At 40.5% G+C, this 15,543-nt stretch overlaps 1 protein-coding gene across 1 annotated transcript in view; it reads left to right on the top strand.

Moving 5' to 3' along the window:
• LOC306670247 (palmitoyltransferase ZDHHC19-like) overlaps positions 1 to 11,072 on the top strand; it is a 151,263-nt gene extending 140,191 nt beyond the window's left edge. Inside the window, exon 8 of the mRNA XM_079154920.1 lies at positions 10,980 to 11,072. The gene's annotated coding sequence lies outside the window, so the exon portion shown is untranslated. The remainder of the gene's footprint in view (positions 1 to 10,979) is intronic.
• Positions 11,073 to 15,543: the final 4,471 nt, after the last annotated feature.

The raw sequence follows: 15,543 nt of genomic DNA, 5'->3' as shown, positions 1-15,543 counted from the left end.
ATGTACACTTCTCTCTCATTTTCTCACTGTGTCTGTTTCTGTCTCACACACAAACTTCCTTAAATAAGGGTTAATTTTTTTCTTATTCAGTGTTAAACTTCCCACAGATAATATAGATTTTTGTCTTCCTCTATTTCTGCTTAATTTTTTCAATGAAACCTATACTTCAAATGTAAGCTTTAAAACTGAATGTGAAAAACAAATAATGGTGCTCAACTAATATTTATGTAATATGAATTCTTGTTTTTACCTGTGAGAAGGGTTATTCACTCTTTCATTCCATTAAACTGCCTATATTATTTTTTTTCCAACTGAGTTAGTCTTTTTTTATTCTTTTGGTAATCTCTTCCAGGGTTAACGACTTCCGCTGTAGGTGATGCAATGCGTAAGGTTCCACACTTCAAATGTTGGCACTTCTATGAGCATGTCTTTCCCTTTATTATGAATCAGAATTGAAACTTTGATTCTTATTTTTTATATTCCAGTTGCAGAAGTAGTTTTCACTGCTGGAGTTATCTAAAGACAGTCAGCCTTTTAATGCCGGCCTACAATCAGGTTCTAGCTTCTCCAGAAACACTACAGATTGGATTTAAATATGTATTAAACTAAGAGAACTCTCAAGTGACTTTAAACGCACTTTAGTCCACAACACTGGTCATAATAAATAGGTGATAAAATCATTTTCATTATTATAAACTGGTATTATTATAATGTACTAGTCAGGATTTTTATTTATTCACCTCTTATGGCTTTCCTATGAATTTAATTTTCATCTTCTCGCCTTTCCCATCTCTGGATCTATTGCTGAGAATTTTATTCTCAAAATTAAATACTGAATTTATTAAAATACATGTAAAATTTCTGATATAGTGTTGAAAAGACAACTTGAGAAATGATTTTTAAATTTATTTTGGTGCTTTATGTATTTATGTGATAAATAAATTAGGTAAGAATACTTCTCAGATAAAAACTTATGAAAGAAAATGGAAGAGATAGTGACAAAAAAAAAAAACATGATGCTTTCTGTGTCATCTTTTTCTGTAGTTTTTGAAGATTTATAGAGATGCAAAATACATCTCAGTTCCAGAGAAACAAGCCCCTGAAATGATTAATATTCTTTTTCTTCATTCAGGATGGAGGGGAATATAATCCCTTCTACTCTCTCATATCTGTTATTGTTCACTATTCTATAATATTAGTTTTTCCATAAATGCATTTCAATAATGTTATGATCTTCTTTTCTTTATTAGCAAATTTATTCTACTATACATTGAAAAAAAATATAACCCAAATTAGAGATACTAGTTGAAATAGCTAAGGTGTGATTTTTTATATATTCATGGTGTTTTTTAATTCATTTTGCTTATCTTCTCATTTGAGATGACAGAAAAGTGGAATGATTATATAAAATTCAGGGACCATAACACCTGAAGTTTTCAAACTGACTTTTAACAATAAATTTGAACACACATTTGGAATATTTAGGTTTGAATTAGGTATATTCATATAAAATATTGAAGATCAATATGTGTCACATACCCATGTTTATAGCAGCCCAGTTCATAAGAGCCAGGTTATGGAAACAGTGGAGGTGTCTGTCAACAGTTGAATATGATAAAGAAAATTTGGTGTCCATACACAATGGAATTTTATTCAGTCACGAAGGAGAAAAAATGTTTCATTTGTAGGTAAATGGATGGAACTAGAGAACATCATGTTAAGTAACATAAGGTAGAATAAGAAAGCCAAGGTCCTTTTTTCCCTCATATGGGGAAGCTAGAGAGAAAAAATTATAAAATGGGAGGATCTCATCAAAATAGAATGGAGACTACTAGGGTAGAAGAAGAGAGGAGTAAGGGGAGAAAACAGGGTAGGAAAAGGAGTTGTATTAAAGAATGAAAGTGCTTAAGTCATATCACATGCATACATGGATATGCCACTATATAATGCACTATTCTATATTATTATTATGTGGCAAAGTTTTTTTAAAAGGTCAATATGTGTTAACTTTCTGTTAAAATTCTTTCCCTTCCCTCCCTCTTTTTTGTCCAACTTCCAGTCTACTGTGTCTCTGCTTTAATTTCCTAAGATAAAATATATTCATGAAATAGGAATAGTGTTCTTACTGGTATTATATTTTATAATTAATGTTATTATTGTACTTTTCCATTCAACCTCGCTCAACATCTAGCAATATCAGTAATTTATAAATGTTTAATATATATTTAATGAGTATTGAAAAATTTTAGAAATAAAATTAATGCCTCAATGTAAATCGACTTTATTATCTTTATTTTCTATTAATGTATATTGTCTGCATGCCAAAAGTGAACCATAGTTTGGTTAATTATATCAATAATCTTGTAAGATACATCCTGAGAATAGATGAAAGAGTAGGAATGTTGGGATACATTTAATGTATGGGTACAATAAAAAATTACTAGTAAAATGTTTTGCTTTTTATACTCATTTACATTATTAATTTTAATTTGTTACTTTTTTATCTGCCTAATTTACTCTTAAAAGTTTAAGAGAGTAAATTACATCAACCACAAAGATCGAAAGTCAATTTGAAAGGACTATATACTTCTGTCATAAGAATATTTTGCTTTTTAATCACATTTAATTTTCCATACCACCATTCTAGCACACATTTTCATGAGATTTATGATTTGTTTCTCAAGGTTAGAAACCATATGCTATATAATAAGATATCTACCAAAGCAAGAAATGACAACTCTTTAGCCAAAGATCACTGCAATTTTGTGACATCTTTGGAGTATATGAGTGGCATGTCCATTCTGATTTTAGAGTCTTCTTTAAAGACTCTAAATATTTCTAATTGAAATATTGATGGAAATGGAGTAAGACAGGACCAGAAAACAAGAAAACTGTCTGTAGTTTTCTAGGAAAAATTGAGATGATCTAAATCAGGGTGATGACATTAAAGATACAAGGATGAATTTTTAACATTACAAGTGGTAACTTTCACTGGATATGCTGAAATTTTTTCATTTACTGTAGGATGGGAATACAGGAGTGACAGAAACCAGTCCCTAGGTCTCTGGCTTGGCAATCTAATTTATAAAAATAAGTACTTTAAGAGGTGAATTCATTTTTGGAATATCCACATTTATTTTTCAACCTTGCCATGATTATTTCTGACAATTTATTAAGTACTTGCTGAAGCAGGTTTGGTTCTCTAAATGGAGAAGAAAATGAAAAACATGATGCTCTTTTTTAGTAACAGTGATAGAATGAATATCACAAAAGCACAGAAAAGATAATGAATTATAGTAAATGCTATTTTATAACAGCAGATAAATCTTGTCAAAGTTCAGCACAGAAAAGTGGCTCTTGAGGGTAAAATTTTATAAACGTTTTTTGTTAATGGCTAGGTGGTAAAAGTTTGAGGCTAAAAGAATCAAAGGCATTATGTGAGTACTTTTATGTTAATTGAAGGTAAAAATATTACAAACTTTTTATTGTTGAAACCAAAAAGCATAATTGTATAAGTTATCATGACTGTGATTACCATCACCACCTACTGAGTGGTTTAAATAATAGAAATTTATTTTCCCACAATTTTGGGGGATGGAATTCTGAGAAGTAGGTACTGGAGGTTAGGTTTCTCCTGACACCTCTCCTTAGCTTACAGATGGCTGCTTTGTCACTATGACTTCAAATGACATTTCCTCTGTCTGCAGACACCCTTGGTGTCTCTTCCTGTTCATATAAGGTCACCCATCCTAGTGAATTAAAACCCCACACTATGACCTCATTAAGATTACCTCCGTAAGGGCCTAATCTCCAAATACGTTCACATTGGGGTTTTAGGGCTTCAGTTAATGAATTTGGTGGTAATGCAAGTCAGCGCATAACAACACTATTACCCTCAAGCAACAGGAATTGAGTAAATATTTGCAATGCAGTTCTACTGGTAAGAACGGGAGTATTTTTGAGGGGATTACGGGTGTGCTCAATTAGGATTCAAAGTTAGTTTTTCCTATATGAAGATCAATTGCAAAAGTTCATCTGTTAATATTCTTCTGCAATGATATTTTGTGTTTCATCTTTAAAAACATCTTTTCATACAGAAATGTTGTGCATGTGACACTCAAAACACTAAATTATTACCATTCAGTGAAAATAGTAAGGCAGGCAGGCAGGCAGGCAGGCACAGGAAAAGAGTAGAGCATGGTGGTTCTCTCAAGCAATTTCCCTCCTGTCTCATTGCAAGCACCATTGAGTCTGCATGGTTAGAAGCATAAGCAGAATAATGAAAAGTGAATACATTATTAAATATAATTATATTTTACAAGTTAAATTGATGCTCTAACTTCAAATGTATCACAAGGATAAGTTAAAGTAGGTAATATGGAATACAATTGATTAGCGGTAGAATGTGAATTAATATAAAATACATGTTCTATTCGGATTCCAAATGTGTCTCTATGTATTGTTTCTGCTAAGCTATCATCCCAATGAATACCTATGGTTTAATGAATTTCTAAGAGATCCTCTCTTCTTTTCTTTTCATACTATTCCCTTTCAATCTCATTCTTAAAAAAAAAAAAAAAAAACTAACTTGATTTTATTCCTATTTCACTTTTTCTTAAAAAAATCCATACTAGATAAAAGGTTTTTTTGTTTTTTTTTGTTTTTTTTTTTGGGTTTTTTTGCCAGTAGTTATTTGGTTTTTATAACCTCCAAGAACAGAAATTCAAAGATATGTAAACTGTTGTCATGAGTACATTTCAATTTGGGATGATGAGGAAATGCAAAATATAATGCAGCTATATAGTCCATCACCTAATCATTTAGCCTGGAGATTTATAGAAAGAAAATCCATGAAGAAAGAAAAGCACAGAAAATTTGCTACTTTATGAAGGATACCCAACATAGTTAACTTTTGCTTTTAATCAGACATGATTGCATTATATTCCATAAGTTTTGATAATGAATGACCAAAACATGTCAAAATTAAAATAAACAGAAAACTAATTCAAAGAACTTAAAATAAGCATATTACAGTTTATGCAGCCACATCAATATTTATAGAAACTCAATTCATAATAGCCAAACTATAGAATCAAGGTAGGTATCTTTCAACAGATGAGTGGATAAAGAAAATGGGATATGATTAAACAGTGGACTATTACTCAGCTACAAAGAATGAAATTGTGGCATTTGCTGGTAAATGTATGAAGTGAAGAATATCATACTCAGTGAAATAAAACAGTTCCCAAAACCCAAAGTTTGAATGTTTTCTCTGATATATAAATGCTAACTCACAACAAAGGACAGTCAAGGGAGGGGAAGTATAGAAGTTCATTGGATTGAAGAAAAGGGAATAAAGGGAAGGGAGATGGGACTGGGATAAGAAAGACAGTAGAATGAATGGGATGTAACTTTTCTATGCTTATATATCAATACATGACCAGCATCACAACGTCATGTTCAACCACAAGATTGGGGACAAAATTGTAAGGGGTTGCACCCTATGTATGTATAATGCATCAAACTACACTCTGCTCTCTAAGTAGAACAAATAAAAGAGGTCCATGGTTTACTAAAGAGTAGTTCTTTTACTAAATATTGAAAGGCTGATTAAATACATGTACGGCTTGGACTAGCTTAGCTACAAGATATTTTCTTCAAGACATTTAAATGAACTTTTTTGAGGATAGGAGATATTAGGTGAATCACTAACTATACAAGAGGGTTATAAGAAAATAGGAAACTATGGAAGTAGGGCGTGGGGGTCTCAGGTGAGTGCAGTTATGTTATCACAACTGGAGAATTTTTCTCATTGTGAAGGTGGCTAGAGTTAATCTTAAAACACAAAAAGGAATTATTCAGATGGAAAAAGAGAAGGTAATCTGTTCCGAGCAAAGTAAGCAGCAAGAGAGCGTGAAGTAAGGTGGGAAATAGAATGCTAATTGTTGTTTTTCACTCATTATTACACTTACCAGCTTAAAAACCATTGGGGAAATAGATGAGCTCCCAGAGAGTAAACTCAGAACACCTGAACAGAATAACATTGTAGCGATGAGGAAATAGATATGGGCTGGAAGGTCACCTGGAAACATACTGGGAGTTATGTTGTCCCATATTTGCTTAGCCATATGGCAATATTTCTGAGTTGTAATGCCAGAATTATGCAATGATTTGGCAAACAGTATAAACGGTGGCACTCAAAACTAATATATATAAGCCTTCTCTAAGCATTGGATACACCCAAATGATTGGACTCTTCTTCACCTTCTCCCTGTTAGTTCAGTTCCATTCATTTATGTCTTATCCGGCCTCCCCATACTATGCTATTAGGGGATAATTTTGATTTTCAAGTGTGTGTATACTACATAACTTAGTAAATGTCAAGTCTCAGCCTCATCTATGTGATATTTTATATCCTTCAGGAGATAAGAAAAGGCCCTGTGTTTCTTTCCTAGATTTCAATGTTACATTTCAATATTCCCAATGCACCACTATTTACAAGATTTTAGGGAGAAGGAAATGGTTAGTTGTCCATAAATAAATTTACAGGTAATTGTTTGTGGAAAAGAGAAATTAGAGTGAATTACCACAAAGACTGCTCTGATTTCTCACTTCTCTTGCATTTTGAGTCCATTGTATTCTCATTAAAATTCAACTATATTTCTTTACTCCCACTGTGGAGAACCTGTGGACCTGAAATTAATAAGAACAATTAATAAAAACTGCACAGATGTGAGTAGTATATTTGTTCTGAACCTAGACCTCAAGAGAAATTGTTAACTTCTGCTCTGGAGATTACTGTGTGAATAAGCCCAAGCAACCTGCTGCCAGAGACTGAGCACCCTTCTTTAGAAAGTCTGATTCAACAGAGGAGAAGCCACAGACAGTACCCAGACCCCGGCCTTCCTGCCAGTTCATTTCAGAAACCTGACGCAGCATGAACTTTGGAAACCAATATGTATTGCTTTATGTGATTGAATTTTAGCATCACTTATTTCACCATGTTTCAGATGCAATACTTTGCACATGACACATATTTGTAAGTAGGAAGAGTCCTGTTACCATGTGTTCATACCTCAGCCTTCATCATCTTTGCTAAGGTATACTTGTCCAAAGTTCTAGTAGACTCTGTTCATAATTGCAAAGTGGAAAATAGAGTTAATTGAACATTAGAATAAGTACAATGAAATATTTGCTGAAAAATAGAATGGCTCTAGTTTGGAACTATCTGTGTTAGAAGCACATTTATTATTTTCTTTTTTCATTTGATATGTAATACTGGTTCTCAATATTAAAAATGTTCACATAAAATCAGAAACATGTTCACCTCAGAGGCAGGATGTGTCTCTGACTTCATATCTGATTTGGATGGAACACACAGAGTAAGTGGGTATGAAAAGGGTATTTACTCCCATCATGAGGCTTTCTGGGAAGAGCAAGATAGCTAAAAACCATGTCTAAAAATAGACTGAGAGAGGAAGGAAACCTTTTGTTTTGTTTTGTTTTGTCTGTTAGCCTAGCTGTGTGAGAGTTTCCACAGGTGATTTGCACTTCCCACTTGTACCAAAGGAAGGATCACACAGGCCTTCTCTAATCAGCTGTGCAGATGTAGGGCAGAAGGGCAATAGGGAGGTGTGAGATGCAAAAGGTGTAAGCAAACATGAAAATGATGTGAGTCTGTCTTCCAATTTGCCACTGAAGTTTCACCTGAAGTCTAAAACATGCCACATGTTTTAGTAAAACAGTTTACTTGAAAAACTATAAATTCAATGAAATATAATTTAATATAATTGAACATTCAGTTTTTCAAGTAAACGGTTAGGTGCTTGATGAGGCCTGCAGATGAGGTCAATGTAGGCAAGAGTTCCCTGTGTGCCTTGCTGAAAGCCCAGCACTGTGTATTCTGAGAATTAAACTGATGCCTAGTTCACTACTTATGATATTTGGAACTCTGCACCTATGATTGGAATGTCTCTCCAGGACACTTCTGTTCTTTACACACTTCCAAATATTATTGACAGTGAATTAGGCACACATTTCTTAACAGTAATGGATTCTCTAAGGCTAGAGATTTTTTTATTCCAAGCAGGGCAAACTTGGTAGGAAATAGAAGTTTTTTTTTTTGTTGTTGTTGTTGTTTTTTGTTTTTGTTTTTGTTTTTGTTTTTTTTTTTTTTTTTTTTTTTTGTTTTTAAATTGGCTGACTGAATAGACAAAATAAAGGGAGGGATAAAATTCTAAAACTTTCAGCAGTAAACATTAGCCAATCAGTCTGTCAACTGGTCCCACTCTGCAAAAACTTAGTAAACTAAGTTAAGTAGTTAATTAGCTGATGGGTGCCCATTATTGAACTCCAGAAAGACAGACAGAAAGGCGCACATCGGAAAGGTGGGGAGTGCAGAGGAGCTTACCCTGGTGATGATTACTGCAGAGTCCCCATCAGGAACCAGTCTTGAAAACCAGGATTAGGTCCTGTTCCCCACGGTGTTGAAGATTAAACAGCCAAGAAATGCCCACGCAAGAACAAAACATTTTATTTAAAGGATAGGACAGAGAGAAAAACAGGAGAGAGTCCCCTGGAGAAGAGGGGGTTCACAGTCGGTGCCTGAGGGAGTGGAAGGGTCCTGTACCTTCGATACGTTACAGGTATCCTTTCTTCTCCTGTCCCTCTCCTCCTATCCTGCCTATGTGGGCAAAGGCACAAAGGGAGCTGTCCAGGTACCTCTCCCTATTTTCCATATGTGCTCAGAAAGGGCTGAAGGGAGCTGCCCAGGAGTAATTATTAACAACTCCTTGGTGGGAGGAGCAATTCCTGGAGCCAGGTAAACTTGGCAAAAGATTGGAGGAGGGAGACTGGTCTATAGGCATTAGCATTTTATTTCCTTCTGAATCAGCCCCCATCTTCCTGAGTCAATCATTCTTTATCTACACTGACTGTCCTTTTGCCCTGATCTCAATGCCACTAGGGCCTGAACTGTTTTTAATCAATTTAATTTCCTTGTCCAGGCATAGTGACTCATGTCTGTAATCCCAGTGGATTGGAAGGCTGAGTCAAGAGGATCACAAATTCAAAGCCAGCCTCAGCAACTTAGTAAGAGCCTGTCTCATAATAAAAAGGCCTGGGGATGTAGCTCAGAGTTCCCAGATTCAATCCCTGGTCCAACAAAAGGGGGTCAGTACACATGGGCACTGGATTCTGTGCCCTTGCTACATTTCAGCACAGACTTCTACAGTTGGTGGTAGCAATTCTAAACGGAAAGGTTGATGTCACATATATCAAAGACCTCTGTAATCACTGCAAGAGAAGTCATAAGTATTTGGTCATTTTTAGTTTCAATTAGGATGGGAAAATTGTTTCTGCCCCTCACCAAGAATTGTGATGGGAAGAGTCCGCCAAAACATAGGGTCTCAGGTGCTCAGTGACCAGTACAATGACACACGTCAGTGTAACCAAACTCCAATTATTTTCTCATAACATGCAGTTACGGGGAGACAGTGAGGGATAGGACAGGGACTCTATAACGTCACAAGTTGTGTCTGGGTATCATGACTTGTGGCCTCAAGGGTCCCAGGTGGCACCCCAGCCAGCATGTCTACCATCAAGACAGGAAGAAGGGGCACAAAGCTCTGCCAACTGCATCATCTTCCCTTTCATTGGAAAAGTCAAAAGTTTTCCCAGAAATCCTTGATATTTGCACACATCTCTTTAAACAAAATTGTGTCATAAAGTCCACCCTGGAAATGAGGGAAATGGGCAAGTTATTTATTTGGGTAGATTGATACCACCTTCCCCCAACTGGAACTCTGTTTCAACAAAAAAGAAGTGGAGATAGGATAAGGAAAGAGCACTGTCTGCTTCAATTAGCACCGGGCCTGAAAGGGTGATGAGAATGAACCAAATTCTCCCCACCCAGCCAACTCCCCAGAGACTCTATTAGACTGCTTCTTGTTGCTGTAAGAAAACACCCACGATTGTGTAGTTTGTAAAGAGATGAGGTTTCTTTAGCTTAGAGTCCAAGACTTGGCAGGCCCTGAGACTGACCCAACATGGGGAATGGCATCATGGTGGGAGGACAAGTGAGGGGTAGAGATTGCCTGGTCAGAAACCTGGGGAGGGACACGTTCTCCTCTTTTTATTACAACCCACACTTACAGGAACTATTGGAGGCCATGAGAATTACATTACTCCCTTCCAATGTCACCATGCCCGGTGACAAAAACACCTCACACTAGACCACACCTCTCAACACTGCCACACTCAGGTCCAGGTCACCAGACTATGAACCATTCAGAGTCAAACCACATCCACATGGTCACACACTCCAACAGAGCCAACATGGATGGAGCAGGATGTCCAGTGTGCAACAGGTGTGTATGTGGACCTGGGGGAAGGGTGTTCTCAAAAGGCACTGGAAGCAGCCAGAGCACCCATGCCACCACCTCTGTGATGTCACACTTGATACTTCTTTCCTTCCCTACAATTTTCATGGCACTCTGGGTGGGAACTTAACACACATAACCCTTGGCTTTCATTTCCGTAGAGAATCAGGCATACCCATGCCACACGCTCAGGAAATGGTGCCTCGTGGTCAACCTTGAGTTGACTGTTCTTAGTTTGGACCGAGTCTATTTGCTTCCTTTGTCATCATGATGCTCGTGATCACGAGCAGCGCTTTCTTCGCCTACCCGTGAGTTTCCCATGGAGGCTCTGAGGTTTAGACAATGATAGCAGAGAAAAAGTAGAGACAGAGGGTCAGGAGGGAAAGAAAAATATATAGCTAGCAGCTAGTGCCTGGGGCATCTAGGGAACTGCAGGTGGCTGGGAATGCTGGTGACATTAGCTGGAGTCTCCATGGTGTGTCTCTAGCCTGGATATTTACACCTATCCTTAAGGTTTGTGAGTCCGACCTCAGGTGAGTCAGACCTCGTGGGGAGCTCTGGTTTGGCCCAGACTAGAAGTGAGTCTGGCTCTGGTTTCAGATGCAGATGGCTGGTGGGCAATGGGAAGTGGGCCTTTGCCCTGGTCACCAGCCCACTCTTCCTTTTGAGCCTCTGAAGCCTGGTATCCATGAATGTGGGAGATCCTGGCATCATACATCGAGGTAAGTCCTCAGCAACCTGGGAGAAGGAGTGGTACTCCAAGGGATGATGCCCGCAGGCGCGATTTCTAAAGTGTGAAGCCCACCTATGGGCTCAGGATCCCTGCCTCCAAGTCATCATGATTTAGGCCCTGGCACTTCATTTCCCAAGCCACTGAGGTGTGAAGAAACAGAATCCTGGAGGTTTCCCAGTTACTTTAGAAGGGAGGACTGGGCAAGCTGGCAAGAGAGGCCAGCAGGCTCTTCCAAAGCACAGTTCACTCTTGCTCCTTCCCATTTCACACACGACATCCAGCACTGATCTCTCTTCCCAAGGGTGGAGCTCTGTAGAGAGCTCTTCTGGCTGGAAAGCCCTTCTCTTTGACTGCCAGCACATCTGAGTGGTCAGCGTCCTCAACAAGGACTGGGATTCCCCTGGACACTTCCTCCCCACCCTTCTTCTTGCCCAGTGATGCTTTGGGTCTGCTCCAAGCAACAGTGAGGGAAGGGCCTCCTGACACTGGCCCAACCTCTTCCCATGCCAGTCTCCTTGGAGCAGGACCCAGAAGCAGGTCACACTGCCTGGATGTTTAACAATGCATTCCAGATGCCCTGGTGTCATCAATGCATGTTCCACGGCCCACCTCACAGGTCACACAGTGGAGGGTGCAACATCTGCGTGGAGGTGAGGACTCCTCCTCCCTGTCCACTCACCAACCCAGCCTGGGGCACCTGGCCAGGACTGGGAACCTCACAGCATAAGTGGGCCAGGGGTGGGTATGAGATGGTCTTCTCAGACTGCTAAGGGTGGATCTTTGCCACGCTTGGTCACTCATATGTGTTATCACCTCTGTGTCTGCACCTGTCCTGAGAGGCAGTCCTTCTTTGCACAGGTGGTCACATGTGAAGGGCATCACATCTCTGCTGAGCCTGGTGGAGTCAGGGAAGGAAAAGGTGTCCCTGTCCCATCCCCTGCCTTCTGACACTAGATACCCAGACCTTAGGCCAGGTGTTTCCCTGCTCCGGGGATCTTTGCCTGTCTTCCTCTGGGTGTTCAAGTTGGAGGAATTCCTGGGTGCTGAGTGCTCTTCTCTCATGTGCACTCCCTGCATGGGCGTCCAAGTGCAGAAGGCTGGCTGGGTAAGGGAGTTCTTTACATCCTTGTCCAGTATCTGATAAAAGAGAGACCCAGAGTTATTCTGTATCCAGCTCCAAGTGACACCAGGCAATCTTGTCTCTAAAAACCTCACTCATGACAGCTGACCTCTTGAACCATGGAGTCCTAAAAAACATCTGTAACAATGGAAATGCCAGGTTCTGCCTGCAGTTGAGAGCTTGAGTGTAGGACAAAGAGCAGGTGGCCCAGAATTTGGGGGGACCTGAGCATTTGGGGGCGATGGAGGCCAGGCCAGATAGACCCTGGACATCTGCCTCCTCTGCCCTAGGAATTTGACCATCACTCGAGGTGGGTCAACAACTGCATTGGGCATTGGAACTTCCGGCTGTTCCTGCTCCTTCTGGTGTCCTTGTGTCTCTACCTGGTTGTCCTGGTAGTGACCTGCGTCTTCTTCGTGGTGCACACCACTGACATGGCACTGTCTTTGGACAAAATCACGGCGTATCCACAGAGTCCCAAGGGCCCACACTGGGTATTCCAAATGCTGTGGAGATGGAGGGGCGGACAGCCAAGAGGCGGGTCGCGGAGAGCAGGGCTGATGTGGGAGCGTCTAGAAGGAAAAGTCCCTTGGGAGGACCTGTCAAGGCCATGGTGAAGGTGAGTGAGGTCAGGGGGACAGGCGGGGTAGGATGGACGATGGCGTTAAGACTCTGGCAGGACCTGGCAGAGGGGTAATGCAGGTAGAAACAGGATAGGCAGGAGGACGGCCCGGTGGAGTTAGCTTTCCGTTAGGTGTACTGGACAAACTGTACAGGAAGGAAGATTCGGGGGGCGAGGCCCTGTGGAGGCGGGGCCAGGGGCGGAGCCTGGCCACGGGGCGGGACCAATGAGGTTTTGTCCCAGGGCTTGGCTTCTTAACCTGTGCACAGCATCATCTTGGCTGTATTGGCCACTGGTGCCCTGCTGCCTGTCATCTTCGAGCTACTGGTCCAGGCTGTAGCCGTGAGCACCGCCAGGCGCCTGTATGAGGTCCAGGTAAGCAGGGCTGAGTGCCTGTGCCGGATACCCTGCTGGGCTGAGAGGCACATGATTGAAAAAAGGCAAGGAACCTGAAGGTGTTCTGTTGAGGTAATGATGAGGATAAGGCTCTAATGCAAGCACCATGTGGCACCAGCAATGAAGTTGACCCTGTGGGGGGTCAAGAGTAAAAATGGCCAGGAAAGTTCAAGTGTGAGATTATTTTGGATGAAGTGAAAATCTGGGAGCCATGGTAGGATTTCTTCTAAAACTCTTCTACTGAGGAATAATTTACACACAGTAAAATTCACCCATTTTCTTCTATTTTTCAGGCATTTTGACAAATATATATCGTCCTGCACAGTCCACCATGGTTAAGGTTAGACCAGTTTCATGAATCTCCTTTCATCATCTTCAGTTGCCAAGTCTCAAGGGAAATGTGGTCTGCACACTGGATTCACCAGACAGGGCTCCCTCCCATTGCTCTGGTCATTCAGTGTCCCCATCTTAACCAGGGAAGTGTGAGTTAATATGCAAAAGACACATAGAACAGTGGCTGGTAGCAGAAAGTGCCCTATGAATCCCTGTTACAATGACTGCCATTCCTTCCTGTGGTCACTTACACATGTTTGTGCCTCATCTTAAAAGCCATGCAAGCTCCACCATTAATGTCCCACACCTCCAATGCACCTGGTGTATCCTCTGTGCCTTATTTCCTGAAAGACTTGACCTCTCTCACTAACTTCACCCTTCACTTCCTGGCCCATGTGAGTCCCGCCCCTGCCCTTGCTGTCAGGAAGATGCTCCTATCAATGGCCAAAGCAACAGACATTCTTCAGGATGTTCTTTCTGGGTTGGAAAAAGCCTCTGAAATCAGAATTAGCCAAGCAAGCCCTATTGTGTGTCTTATTGCTTAAATCTCTAGACTTCTCCTCTGCATATAGCTAGGTGCCCTGGGCTGGGTAGCTATGCTTTGTCCATGATACCCTCTCTGTGAGCCATCCTGGGCATTCCTCATGGTGCTCAGGGCCTCATGTTGCTGCTGGACACTGCACCATGAAGTAGGCTGGCCATTCTCTTTGCAGTGTGGTTTCAACCCCCAGTTCAGTGACTGGACTTTATTTGTTGGCTACTATGTATTGAACACGGGGCACTCTAGCTCTGATCTTCATCCCAGTCCCTCCTGTTTTCCAGTTTGAAACAGGGCATCACTCAGTTGCTAAGGTTGGTCCCGGGCTTGTAATTCACCTCCCTCATCATCCACAGTGCTGGGATTACAGGTGTGTGCCACCGTGCCTGGCTTTGCTGAGGCATCTTTGATGCCCTGAGATGAATCTGGCTGGGTGTGTACCTGAGTGGCAGAGCATGTGCTTAGCATGTGCAAGACCCTGGTGCTTCAATCCCCAGCACACAAAGAATAGGAAGCTGAAAAATGTGTGAATCAACAGAATCAACAGAATCAACAACAGAATCAACCTTAGGGGATAGAAGAAAAGAGAGAAAGGAACAGAGACAGGCCTGATGCCCTGATTGCCCAGGATAAGTGGAAGAATGAGAGGCAGCAGGAAGTTGGGCAGATGATGAGGCAAGAAGAAAGTGCCCTTTGATTTTGGTCCTGTGGAGTGGGGGGATGTATGAGACACAGAATGGGAACAAGAGCCCCAGGAGGGGAGCCAGTGATTGTAACTGGTCTGGGTGCTTCAGAGATGTTGGATTCCAGTCCTGTTGATAGGATTACATGTGGGGAGAGGAAGGAATTCGAGTTTTCTGCACATTTCACAAAAATGTAGTAATTATCATTCCTTTAAAGATTTTCCTATACCTTTAATACAACCAGTATTTTCTATACTTTATATACATCTAACAAATATTATTTCTCTAAATTTAAAAATTTTGTAAATGTTTTTAGTCTCTATAATTAATTATTCTCTTTTTTTCTGGTCATACGGTTTGAACCCAAGGCTCCTTTATTATGGAAGCTACATCCCCAATCCTTGTTATATTTTGTTTTGTGGGAGGGTCTCACTAGTTTCCTGAGGGCCTTTCTAAGTTTGTGAGGCTGGCCTTGAGCTTGTGATGCTCCTGCCTCAGCCTCCTCAGTCACTGGGCTTACAGGTGTGATCCACTGCAGCATAATATTTTCTTAAGTGCTGTGAACCCTGTAAAGCAGGCAGAACCTCATAGAGAACAATGGTTCTTTTTTTTTTTTTTTTTTTTTTTTGGACCTGTTGGGATATCTGGAGCTGTCCTGATGATGTGGAATCCTTGTTCCTTCTAGTGAAGAATACGGTTGAAAATGAGCATCTTCATGTGTGAGCCATGGGAGAGTTGG

The sequence above is a fragment of the Sciurus vulgaris genome (genome assembly GCF_902686455.1).
Source record: "Sciurus vulgaris genome assembly, chromosome: 10".
NCBI lineage: Eukaryota > Metazoa > Chordata > Mammalia > Rodentia > Sciuridae > Sciurus > Sciurus vulgaris.
The sequence above is the reverse complement of the archived record's forward strand: the minus strand, read 5'-3'. Positions and strand labels throughout refer to the sequence as shown.